Source organism: Aristolochia californica, unplaced genomic scaffold (genome assembly GCF_029961685.1).
Source record: "Aristolochia californica isolate CCGP_79_NKW_82.1479 unplaced genomic scaffold, dmAriCali1.0.hap1 SCAF_3, whole genome shotgun sequence".
NCBI classification, from domain to species: Eukaryota; Viridiplantae; Streptophyta; class Magnoliopsida; order Piperales; family Aristolochiaceae; genus Aristolochia; species Aristolochia californica.
Genome location: NW_027181992.1, coordinates 9,223,299 through 9,237,487, shown reverse-complemented (window position 1 = coordinate 9,237,487; position 14,189 = coordinate 9,223,299). Strand labels below are relative to the sequence as shown.

Below are 14,189 nucleotides of genomic sequence, written 5' to 3'. Positions count from 1 at the left end.
GCCCACATTATCGCCTTCCTTCTTTCTTCTCCAAGCGCAAGCCGAACCTTGGCCACGTGGCTTGAGACCAGATTCTGATTGGTTCTCCGCCTATCTAAAAAATCTACCGCTGCCTTAGGTTTGATTTGTCGGAGTAGAGCCGAGGGCCCGGCAGCCGGCTATCTGACAGTACCTCTTTACGCACAAAAGTACACTTTTACATTTTTGTTTTTTTTGTTTTCTTTAACGTGACCAGGTTCGTTGGACAAAAACCTAGTTAACCAAGATGGGTTATCCTTTAGGGAGGGAGGGAGACTACCCCGCTCCCCTCACATTGGCATGACGGGTAGCCGGGTGGGTGCTTCCAACGTCCCTTTAAGGAGGGTAGAGTCTCCTTTAATGACACAAAGAATAAAAAATAAAAAAATGGAAAAGAGAGTAGAGGAGAAGCAATACCCTCCTCTCTATAACCGAACAAAGAGGGAGAGTGGGAAGGGTTTGTTGCCCCCTCTCTTCCTGCTATTAACTACAAAAGAGGAGAGATTTCATATCCCCTGATATTATTGTACATGACAAGAGGAGGAAGGGGGAAGTGTAGGGCTCCAGGCTCCTTCAATGACAAAAAAATTGGAGGGGTGGCAACCCTCTTCTCCTTTCTATATCCCCAACAAGGAAGGGAAGGGGGGGTGGGGATGCCCCCTCTCCTCCCCCTACTAACTACAATGTAGGAGATCTCTCTCCCCCCTTGTCATCACACATGATTGGAGGGAGGTCCCCCTACAATAATTTGTAGATTGAGGTAATCTAAACTTTTTTCCAGTCTAATTTTGTTTTATTTTGTATTTTTAAAATAAAATTAATGTTTTGGTGGGTGAACAAGATGTTTAATGTCTCCCACATGAAGGGAGACAAAAAATGAAGATGTTTTACATCATTGCAACTATACTCGAGTTACATCTTTCAACACTCCCCCTCAAACTCGGAGAAAGAAAACATCATAGATACCCAGTTTGGTGCATATAGTTGTCTGAATATTGGATGTGACCAACTTTGTAAGGATATTTAATATATATCCTTGAGATGAAATATGTTTGAGAGATATAACACCAACTTGTAATTTTTCTCATAAGAAATGACAGTCTACCTCAATATGTTCCGTTCTCTCGTGGAAGACTAAATTTGAAACAATGAGGATGGATGTCTGGTTGTCACAATGTAGTTCCATAAATGTTCTTTGTAAAACCTTCATTCAATAAGGAGGGATATGATCCATAGAAGCTTAATAACTGCATGGGACATAGCTTTGTATTTTACCACAACACTGGACCTTGTAACAATATTCTATTTTTTACTCTTCCATGTGACCAAGTTTCTTCCAACTAAAGTTCAATACCTAAAAGTGGACTTCTTGTCATCATGTGATCCAACCCAATCTACATCTGCAAATCCTTCAATGTTGAAGTAACCATGATATTAATATAAAAGCCCCTTGCCTGGAACTCTTTTTAAATATCTGAGGATCCTCCGAAGCTTGCCAATGGGTAAGTTGTTGTTTATGCATCTACCAACTAACCACACTGACTATATATGGTATATTTGGTCTGGTCACAGTGAGATAAATAAGTTTTCCCACAAGTCTCTGATATTTACCCACACCAACATCTTCATCGGATTTTGCACATAACTTTGTATTAGAATCCATAGGAGTATTTATTGGTAGACATCCCATCATTTTTGTATCCTCAAGTAGATCAAGAACTTATTTTCTTTGAGATAAGACAATGTCATGCTTAGACCAAAAGACCTTAATACCTAGAAAATATTTCAAAAGTGCAAGGTTTTTTGTTTTGAATTCATTGCATATTTTCTCTTTGTCTTCCTTTATAATCTCCGTGTCACTTCTAGTCAAGCCAATATCATCCACATAAACTACTAGTAATATGATTCCCTTTGAGGTTGAAAGGACTATGGACACCACCTATCTCCACATTGGTATGATATTGTCCAGTTTGGACATAAACCCTCATGTATTTGCTCTTGGGTTTGACCCCCAAAAGGTGTCCACACTTATATATCCATGATCCTCCCTACTTCTAGCCAATGTGGGACTTTGGTCATATACCCAACAAACCTCCCCTTGAACAAAGGACCACTGAATTCTCCACTCTAATACGTTGGAAGCACACGCCTTACCTGGAATACCACCTGTCTCAAGAGCATGCTATATCCAGATCAACTCCTCTTCACTGTGTTGGGACCAAGACACGTCCACGAAGAATCTGGAGCACACCACCTGTCCAATAGATCACATTTACGGATCCCTTCACCATCTAATTCGAAGCCCACCACCTTCGATCGACATTCAAAGGATCCCATCCACCATGGCTAACTCCAGGGCATAACTCTGATACCATTTGAAAGGACTATGGACACTACCTTTCTCTACATTGGTATGATATTGTCTACTTTGGGCCTAAGCCCTCATAGATTTGTTTTTGGGCTTTACCCCAAAAGGCCTCATACCAATGAAGATAGTGTCCATACTTATATATCCATGATCCTCCCCACTTCTAGCCAATGTGGGGGACTTTGGTCGTATACCCAACAATCCTCTCCTCTTCTAACCAATGTGAGACCCATAGTCAATCATCTAGGATGAAGAAGAGGAAGTGGCAGAAATCATACATGAGACAATAGTAGCAACAACATGTTGAATTTCTGAAAAAGAGAAAAATTTCACTAACTTGATGTAATTTGAGTACATGAGCCTCTATTTATAATATAGAAAACAAGTAGAATCCAATTACAACTAAACCACCCTTATCCCAGTTACACCCAAAGTTAAACATTAAAAGATAAGTCCTAGAACAATTGAACAAGTGAACATAAATAGAAGACTAACATAACTAAAAGACCTTTAACTGAGACTCTTGTGTGACAGCTCCTCTTGTGAGACTCTTATCAGACTCCATAATAATTTTGGCTTTGTGAGAGAAGACTTTTTCATACCTGCTCTTCAACACTCTCCCTCACGCTGGACTTTATAATTTTAACTTTCAATAAAAATGATTCTTGGTCTTCAATTTTCTTTTGTTAAAAAAATTCTTCATAGATGCAAAAACTTCATCTTTTGTGCCTTCCTTTTCTTGAATATTTTGCTCACATAAAAATTACCACAACATGTCAAACACAATACCTCTTTCTTGTACTTCTTCAGTTACTTCTCACCTTCAAGTTAGGGATAAAAAAACATACAAACCCAACTTAGACAAAACACAATGTGGGAGAAGAAAATCACTTTTAATCGTATGACAAAACTCCATACATTAGTAAAAAATGGTCATAATCTAAAACACACACCGCTCAATTTTAAAGGCAGAAAAATTGTCCAACTTTAGGGCTTAACAAAGAGACTACTTACTTTTTAAGGGTAGCTCAAACACAAATCAACTCTTGGGTGAAGAACAAAAGACTTGACTCAAGCTAGATGTTGGGCACACTGCTACAGTATTTAGGTAGTGGGTCTAGGCATTGCTATAAAGTGATGAAAACACAAGAAGATAAACTAAAGAAATACTAAAGCAAAACAACTTTATCCAAAAGGAGGCAACTATGCAACACTCATACTTCCAAAGTGACTTTAAAAAAAAAAAACTAGGGGAGACTATAACGATAGAACTTAATAAATTAGACTAAGTATAACTTTTCTTATGGTGACCACAGTTTTCAGAGTTAACTATGTGGAAGATACAGAACCAAGTAACAAAAACACAAAACTTGAAAGCAACATCGAAGCAAGATATTGTACACCTTGAATGAGCACATCATGGAGTGATTAAGTTTGACCAAAGCTTTTTTATTAGAAGAGAAATATGGATAAAAAATGGGATTTTAGGAGAAAAGTAAATTCAATTCACATCAATGCATTGAGAGATAATAGGAGAGAAAATAGGAAAAAATGAGAGATTTTCTGTAGAATAAACCTCTAGTACTTCTGATATCAATATATCCAAACATATAGCTTCGGATCACAAACGGTTTGCTGTTCCTGAATCTTTTATTACCTCTTGATTTTCTTTATTATGTAGTTTGACCCTTACTGACTTCGATGCTATTATCTCTTTAAATATAGATCAGATTGACATGAAATTTTCTCCTTATGAAACTAGACTTTGATACTTTTCATGCAAGTATATATTTTTCTTCATAAAATATATTCTTTTGAGATAAATAATCTGATAGATTTTAAACTTTGTAATCTTGCTTAACTAAATGTTCTTTCTTCTTTGGTCAGCATGACCATTGACCCTTACAATATTGATATCTCCCTCTAGAAAACTCAGATTGAGAATTGATATGATAGGGTAGAAAATAAAATTACACATATTTATTTTGAAATATAAATCTCCATATAAAGTCACGTTATTGATGGAATAAAATGGCTCAAAAATTGAAGCTTTACCATTTTATGCTACTACGCAAACCTCTCTTGTAGTCTCACCTGCTTCAAATACCGATTTTTCTTTGTAGAAAAATCTGATTGCCAAACTTCATTTTTTGTTGGAAACTGGAATCAAATATATTTCCATCAATATATAATTTGTAATATGAAAACTTCAAAATGGAGGTACGAATGCCAAGAAACCGATGGGTACTAGGACAGGAAAGAAAAAAAAAAGATAGAATACGAACCTAAACTACTAGAGATGATAGATAAGAAAAGGATCACATTATCTATGTAGGTTGACCGAGTCAACTCACATAACCCACTCTGATACCATGTTGAATTTTTAGAATAGAGAAAAACTTTACCAACTTGATCTAATTTGAGTACATGAATCTCTATTTATAATAGAGGAAAGAAGTAGAATCGGATATGAACATCAAGAAGCCAACGAGTATCGAGACAAGAAAGAAAGAAAAAAGATAGAATACGAACCTAAACTACTAGAGATGATAGATAAAAAAAAATGATCACATTATCTTTGTGGGTTGACCAAGTCAACTCACAAAACCCGCTTTGATACCATGTTGAATTTCTGGAAAAGAGAAAAACTTCACTAACTTGATGTAATTTGAGTACATGAGACTTTATTTATATTATAGGAAATAAGTAGAATCTAATTACAACTAAACTACCCTTATCCCAATTACACCAAAAGTTAAACACTAAAAGTTAAATCCTAGAACAATTGAACAACTAAACATAAATAAAACACTACCGTCAATATATAATTTACAATATGAAAAATTCAGTATGGAGGTATAAACATCAAGAAACCAACAAGTACTGGGATAGGAAAGAAAGAAAAAAGATAGAATACAAACCTAAACTACTAGAGATGATAGATTAGAAAAGGATCCACATTATCTTTGTGGGTTGACCGAGTCAATTCACATAACCCACTCTGATACCATGTTGAATTTATGGAAAAGAGAAAACTTCACTAACTTGATGTAATTTGAGTACATGAACCTCTATTTATAATATAGGAAACAAGTAGAATCCAATTACAACTAAACTACCCTTATCCAAGTTACACCCAAAGTTAAACAGTAAAAGTTAAGTCCTAGAAGAATTGAACAATTGAACATAACTAAAACACCTTTAATTGAGACTCTTCTGTGAGACTCCTGTCATACTCCATAATAATTTTGGCTCTATGAGACTTCTTGTTGTGAGAGTCATGTAAGACTTTTTCATACCTACTCTTTAACACAACAGTAGTGGAGGAAGACGTGGAAGTGGATGTGCGTACCATCAAAGTTTTCAACTTCTGTAATAGCTCAAAGTCATCATCTAATGTTGTTTTCTTTCCTTTTTCTGACTCTATTTTCTCTTCATTTTTTTCAATACTATTAATATACGCTTGATTGGCAATAGCCCAATTTGCTTGCCAACAAGAATCAATCACTTGATTTAATCCTCCATAACGGGTGCACACTCAGTTATCAGTTCTCAAAGAGTTTGAACCAACTCTACCACCGCTTCCTCTCCCTTCTCTAGAATTTCTACCGCAACCTCTGTTGGTTGAATTTGTACCTCTATTACCAGAATACATAGTTGAAGATATCTCGACTTAAGGTGTGGAAGAGGGGTATGGAATGTGAAGTAATGAGACACTAATATGATCAAAAGATGGAAGTGATGAAGAGCTAAGAAGTTGTGATTTTGCCACCTCTAAGTATGGTTTAATATTGGCCAAGCAAATGGCAACTGCTAAAGCCTCCCGTTGCTTCTCCTAAACCGAGATATCAGTAGAGTAGGGCTGAGCTGAATGAGTACTAACAATGCCTTTTCTCTTTCATATCCATCCTAATAAAGTATGTCTAGTTGGATGGTCTTCTTTGGTAAACTGTCTTTCTTTCTATTTTTTTTTGCCTTCATTGCATACACCATATGTTTGGGTGAATGGACCTCAACAATGACTTTTCTCTTTCTTTCACAATCAATCAAGGGCAGTCTAGTTGGTCAAGCTTTAGCAATGCCTTTTCTTCTTCTTGACTTCATACGCCAACACTTGGCCGCTATATCATCTTGGATGGACCATTCCAAGCCAAGCCTTGTCTCTCTCCTATCAATCGTACAATTGATAAACAGTTGGATGAACTTCACAAAATCTTAGGGTAACCTCTCAAAACTTTTACATAGGCTATTTGGTTGGTCTTGGGCCACTCAAAATATGATGCTTCCAATTTTCTTTCTAAGGATTTTTCTCTTAGAATTACTCATAAAAATTTCACAATTAGTCCTTCAGTGTTTGTTATCATAAAAAAAAAAAAAAAAAACTTAATGGGGATCTTTGGACCAACAAAAATATAACTTGCTTTATAGTATTAGCACCAAAGCCTCTAATTAGGTAGGTTTTACATAACAAACACACACAAAAATACATAACAAACGCACACAAAAATACGCCCAAAAATCCTAGGTGATTCAACGACAAGAATACTAACTCAAATTGATCTCAATGTGATTTAAAACTCAATTCAAAGAATTTTGCAAACTACTATTAAATCCCAAATTAGAAGTCTAATTTGAAAGACACACAACCAAAACTCAATTAGAACATACTGATTTCAAAGTATATAAGAGGAAGTTCAATAAGAAATAGCTAAATACAATCATTAAATTTCAAAATAAGTGAGCAATATACTTAGCTTTTTTGAAAACCTCTTGTCTTGGCCTCCTTTAGAATCTAAGAATCATGAATTGTTGTTTGGAAGGGTTGGGAGAGCTAGAGATTTACTTTAGATTATTGTAGTAAAGATTTTGTAGTGCGAAATTGCTTAAATAAAGCTCGATTAAATGAAAAAAAACTAATTAATTCTTATGGAGATGACCTTTTGACCTTCATCACAAATCGATCAAATCAACACTCAAAAATACGAAAAAATATTTATTAGTTTGAGTAGCTAATAGTAATGGATGTCACTTACAAACTTTACAGACGTACATTAGTTAAATCAAAACTCTAAATATTCACCCACAACTCATCTAAAACGAGTAATTTGAAAGCATCAGTACCATTCAAGTGGTCTATATAAAACGATTGTTTTTCCTTTTCTTCAGTTTTGAATGGTAGGTTGGGTCATATATTTGTTCATAGGATAAAATGAATGTAAAATATTTGATCGTAATAAATTATTTTGAGTAAGTAATAGGCTAATAGTTACTATAAATAACATATTTTTAACATTTATTAATTTGCCATATGATATACTAAAAATTCTTTTATGTTGTCTCAAGTTTTCCTGTTACTTCCTTAATTTTACATTTCCTATGGTTCTTATAACATTTCAATCTCTATTTAATTCTTATTTCTTTTCGCACGGAAGTTGGGGAACAAGTACAAGTGTCTGGTTCGTAAGGTAATTGTACAAAACATAGGGATTAATCTAGTACATTTCCTGAAAGTAAGGTACTCTTTCGCAAAACATTCTTATTTAAAATTAGAACTTGGGAGGCAAACTGGCAACATGGAGATCCGACCGAAGAGAGAGACGCGGTAACTCCTTTCACTGCAATCCTTCCTCTCGCCCGAAATCGTTGCTGTTCGCATGCTCAATCCTCTAAAGATTTTGAAATCGACATTTCCAAAGACCAGCTGAAACTAGGCAAGAATTGAATTGAGTCGAGAAAGGATAGCCGGCAGTGCTTGAGATTGATCTATCATGGAAGCTAGCCAGGTCGGATCCGAAAGAGAGAAAACGAGCTGTCAGTCTCCTATTTCTGTCGTCTCGAATTTCTGGAAAGGTAGGCATTTAACCTGATTCGTCTTTGTTTTCCTGTTGCTCTCGAATTTCAACTTTTGATATTTGTTGTTTTATGAATTGGCTAGTGTAACTGATTGATCTATCTTGCTGAAGCCAGACATTTATGTAGCTGTTTTTGATTATGGTAGATGATACTTAAATTCATTTTTCTGTGGGAAAATTCTTCTCATTCAGACGTTGAAATGTTCCGTTGAAAGAGTGCATTAGTCTATGCCATTCATTGTTTTATACGGGTTGCTGCATGTTAGAGGTTCTAGAATTTGAGAATATGGCATTAGTAAGGTGAAGTTTGGTTTATATGATATATTGTTAGCCAGTAAAGTATCATCATCCTCATATCTCTCTCCTTTGTGCTGTTTGGAACGAGATTATTGAATTAGTCAGCTCACATGTGGTTCATAGAGCTTTAAGGTGGTATCAACTTAAAACAGATATGCAGATTTGGCTTCGAACTGCATACATATTTGTTGGACTTGTCCTTGTTGATTTTCTGAAAACTTCTACTGGTATCATAAAAAAACAAAAAATTAAATCTGAGGCAATCCCCTCAAAATTACATTTTCTTTTTCAGGCACAGAAACCACACTGCTGTTATAATGGACCTTTGTTCACGACTGTATATCAAGTAGTTAAACTACCCTGGCAAGCAGTGTTAGCAGCTGTTACTATTTCTTGATGATTTCACAAGCAGGAGGGTAACCCATAAAATTCAAGTTGTTTATTTAGCTAAAAATAGAAATGAAATAAAGGGAAAATAGAATTGTTAGGGGTTTATTGTGTTTCAGAAATTTATGCCAATTTTCTTTTTTTTTACCTAAGATAATTTTTCTGCTTGTTGAGCTTATAGTACAGTACAAAATGTCAGAGCTGAATTCTAAGTGGATTAATCTTTCTAGCGGCAGATTTAATGTTGAGAGCTCTGATATTTGTCTCACATATAAGAAGTAAAGGAAGAACAATGCCTTTGAGCAGTTAATATGTATAACAGCAATAGTTTTGGTTGGCTCCATAGAAAATCTTCTTATTAGTTGTATTGAAGGAATATCTATATTGTTTGATCAGTTTAGTAAGACCCACAGTAGAACTAGAGCTGAGGAAACTATCCTAAAATTATAGTTCTCTTAAAATTATAGTTCTCTTCTATTATCTACTTTCTACTATTTTAGTATTAGTCGGTGATCCTAGCTTTGGGCGTCCTTTCTACCATGCAACATCTAAATCTGTGAAGTACAAAGCTGGCTCACCCCTCAAAATAATTGAGTATTTTGTGTTCAACAATCTATGTAAAGCTGCCCCCTGCCTTCCAATGGCAGTTGCATCAGATGGTAGCCTAGCTTCTGCTTTTTTAGTCAGATAGGGAGGAGAGGTAAAAGGCTGTGGAAAGAAATAAAATTTATCTCTGCACATAAAATTGAGGTGGGCATGCTACTAACGTGCTATGTGGAAAATTAGGGTTAGTTTGGTGATGTTGAAAGCTTGGTTTATAGTCTTTTGGCCCCTTTGACGTGGGTTTTGATCTTGTTGTCTTTTTCATGTACCCGTTTGCTGTTAAAAAAAGTAGACTTTGATTGGTAGACAGAAACAATGTTGTGAAGGCATGCTCTTTCTTTATTTATTTATTTATTTATTTATTTTTATGAAGATGTATTTTTATTTAAAAGAAGGAAGAGAAAACTACAAAAGCGGAGGGCGCATGCTCTTTCTTTAGTGCTTTGCATGTTCCCTCTTTTGCTTATGATTGTAGGACACTTAAAATTCTAAGGTTTTTTTATGACTAAGAATTTTGAACTATTGAATGCCCTTTTAGATTTGTAGTTTCATCTATAAGTGTCTTCTTCTTCTAGAAAGCTTTGTCCAGTCTATGTATGGACAGGTTCAGAAAACCTTGTTGTTCAGTCTTATGAATGTAACTATCAAATTATCATGGATGAAGAGAACTTATGTATTCTTGGAGCCTGAAATCATCTTATCTTTCATTGTGTTCTCTAATTGAAGGTGTTAATTGTCTTAGTTTAATGGTTTGGTCAGATTTCTATTGGGGTCAGCTTCTATTTTTTTGGATAAAAGTGATCATTTATTAAAGGAAACCAGAAAACAGCAACAAACTATAGGAGGCCTCCCTTTACAACAAGGGATTGGAGGAGGCTCCTTTTTTAGCAAGGCCATCAGCTAGGGAATTAGCTGAGCGGAGAAAATGGGTCCAGATACAAGAAGGGTTAGAAGTCAAGTCTGTAATGCGGTGGAATACATGCCAATGTCGCCATGAAGGAGTCGCAAAAGAGGAGCACCAGTTGATAACAACTTGGGAATCTCCTTCAACAATGAGAGGACCTTGAAGACGATCTCGAAATATGGCAAGTCCATGGTAAAGGGGAGGAGTTCAGCAGCAGTGGAATCTGAATTCCCATTGGACCAGCATAAGAGATCAGAATGGAGCCATCCCAATCACGGAATGCACCGCCGAAACCAGCTAACCCGGGGTTTCCACAAGCGCTTCCATCAAAGTTGAGCTTAATAAACCCAAGAGGAGGTGGCATCCAAGGGATACAAGTAGGAGGACGATGGTGGTCAGCCAAGTTAGCAGTACAGTGCTAGTTGGACCGCAAGGAGAGGCCAACGAAATTGTTGGAGTCCTTCTGGGAGTGCAACCAGGAAGATATATGCACCACCAGATTGGACACTTCATCAATGGTACAATACTTCTGATTAAAGTGTCGGTTGTTCCTTCCCTGCCACAGAATCCACGGAATATGGCCCAGGCATGTAAAAGCCAGAGTCCTTCCCAACTTGGGGAGATTAGGATCCAAGAGGGCCACACAGACCCCAAGAGGGCCACACAGACCCCAACAAACTGAAGAATTCTGGCCCAAACACACCAGAAGAAATGGCAATGCATGAGGAGATGCTGCATAGTCTCATTACTCTGATTACAGAAAGGGCAAAGACTCCAAGGATTGGTGTTTCCACTCCTACGAAGGTTGTAGGCTGTCAAAATTTTATTGTGAAGGGCGCACCATAAGAAAAATTAAATCTTCAGGGGCAGAGGTCCTCCATGCAATGGCAGCATTATGACTAAGATTAGTGCCAAGTCATCCAGTGATGAGCAAGTATGCCGAGGATACGGAGAAGGACCCACTGGCGGCAGGCATCCAGAGAATTTTGTCATGCTGAGCAGGCCGGATTCTGGAGGTCAGAGAGGAGTTGAGAAGCCAGCAGTGACTCAGCATTCGATAGGCCCCATCTGAAATGAAAATTCCAGCCACCCTAGGAGGACTAGAAGTCAGCAACAGTCGCCTGTCTCTCAGCACTAATGGGGAGCAAGGATGCAAAGGAATTGCACAGCAGCTTCCCATTGCACCAGTTGTCGAACTAGAATCTAATAGAATTCCCATTTCCAGTGAAGAAACTGATACCCTCATGGAAAGTGTTGAGGAGAGGAAAGTAAGATCTCCATAGGGAGGAGAGATGCTGACGTTGACCCCCATCAATGCACCATTGACCAACCAAGTTCAGCTTCTTAGAAACCATCGGCCGCCAAATAGCATTGGGCCCATGATTAAACCTCCAGAACCACTTTAGCAGGCAGACAATGTTCATGTTTTTGTTTAGCCGAAGACCCAGCCCACCGAATTTCTTGGGTCTGTGGACCTCCGCCCAACTAACCAGATGGTATTTGAAGGTGTCGCTGGAACCCTTCCAAAGGAAACTCTTCCGAAGACGATCAATTTGGTTACAGATCGCCGTTGGACATTGGATGAAGGAGATGAAGTAGTTAGGTATGCTTCGATTGCTGCCTGTAGCAGCGTGAGTCTACCAGCCATTGAAAGGAGGTGACCCTGCCAAGTGGCTAAACGTCACTCAAGCTTCTCATAGTTATTTTATAAGAGAAAAGAGGCTAGACTCAAGTCTATCCAACCTTGGCTGAACCCAACTTTTTGTACATTATTAAAGTCACTCTAGTTATACAAATGCTCATTTACTCCATTGTAGTATGCTATAATATTTATCACTAAGAGATGGTGAAAGTAAGAAAAACATCTAAAAAGAATATCAGTCATAAATACATGGGATTAAAAAATGAAATAAAGTTTGAGTCATTTAATTAAAATCTAATAGTCAAACTAAAAAGGCTACACCTGACTTATATGGACTTGGGTCCATATTCCTTTTTTCCTCTTTTTATTGCTTTTTCTGTCTTTTATTTTGTCTTTACTTTTTGTCTTTTTCTTTTTCTCAAAAAATAAAACTCCAGTATGGCACTTGATATTGTAGAATGATTGGATGATATTTTTTTCTTCTTAAATAGTTTTTTCAGCACTGGATGTTCTGGAATTTTAAATGCATTTTACTTCTGAAACTGAGCTTGAAGTTTCATGAGTTTCCCTTGTCTTCCAGATTTTGATTTAGAGAAAGAAAGAAGTGGCCTAGATGAGCAAGGGCTTAGGATAGCCGAAAATCAGGAAAGCAGCCAAAAGAACAGAAGAAAACTTGCTGAAAGTACTCGAGGTATAATATGTCCATCATACTTATGAAACTTTCGGGTTGAATTTTTTTATTTCGTCAAAAAATATTGAGCAAGCTAGTGATTTAAAGCTATCTATTACCATCTACGAAATTCTTTACTGGACTATTCATGGCAGTTCAATGTCTAAGGTACATTGCCTCTTGTGGACAGATTTTAAAAAAGCTTCACCAGAAGAGAAGTCAAATTTGTTTAATTCCTTGCTTAAGGGTTATCAAGAAGAAGTTGACAATCTTACAAAGAGGGCAAAGTTTGGGGAGAGTGCCTTTCTTAATTTCTACCAGAAGCTATATGAGGCTCCTGATCCTTATCCAGCTCTTGCTTCAATTGCAGTGAGTGGTACCATTAATGTCTATGGAGAATGTTGATTTACCTTGTTGTCATTCATTTTGACCTGATGTTGTTTTCTTTTCTATTTCAATTTTTATTGTGAATTTGTTCTAAAAAAAAATTATTATGAAATTAGGAGCAAGATTTGAAAATATCAGAACTGGAATCTGAGAACCGAAAGATGAAACTGGAACTTGAAGAGTTCAGGGCTGAAGCTGCTCATTTAAAGAATCAACAGGCTACAATAAGGAGGCTTGAGGAACGGAACCGTCAGCTGGAGCAGCAGGTCAGTGTGGCACAGGATAAATGTGAATTCAATCATTCATTGTTATTCCTTGAATTGCACTTATTTTTTATCACCTTCTAGAAAAAAAAGTAAAAAGTAAATATGGAAAGAAGTGGTCTTCAGATAATCTGTTATAAGAAGAGGTTTGGTACATATAATATGTTGGTCTTACAAATCCATCTTTCCTGAATAGTTGTATATCTGGTTTGTGTAATATGTGGTATTCTTGTTCTTGTTCATGTCAAAGCATGTTTTCATCGAGAAAGATTAGCAGGACTTGATACAAATAAGGAGGCATCAGGAAAATTTTGTGAATTTTTTTAAATTTATTTACACTATGTTGAGAGTTATGAGTTCCTGGAACTTCAAATCTGAGTAATCATATTGGAACTAACAAAGTTATATTGTGGGGTTGTAAAAATATATTGTTCATCATTATCTACCATCTAAGTTGGTGTTCCGGATCGAAGGACCCCCCCTTGGTGCCATTGGCAGATTTTTATGAAATTCAAGATTTATCTAGAGATATTGTTTGTAATTGGATGCATCTCACTAGATCAGAAAATTCTATTGCCGATTCTCTTGCTAGAGAAAGGGTTGCCCTCCAATCCCTCATTCTAAAGGGGCCTTCTCTTTAATGTTCCTGTTTTCCTTTGGGTTTTAACAAAACAGTCTTTTTTTTTAAAGAAATACTCTATTTGCAAAAAAAAATTCTTGTCGTTTCATATTGTTTAATATATTTTTGTTGGAAATAATCCATAATCCTGTGGCTTGGGTCTTTGGCTCAGTGGCCAC

The 14,189-nt window shown here is 36.6% G+C and overlaps 1 pseudogene; it reads left to right on the top strand.

The window, feature by feature from the left end:
- The first annotated feature begins 7,975 nt into the window (after positions 1-7,975).
- The window catches only part of LOC137959820 (protein CASP-like), a 41,223-nt pseudogene continuing 35,009 nt past the window's right edge, over positions 7,976-14,189 (top strand).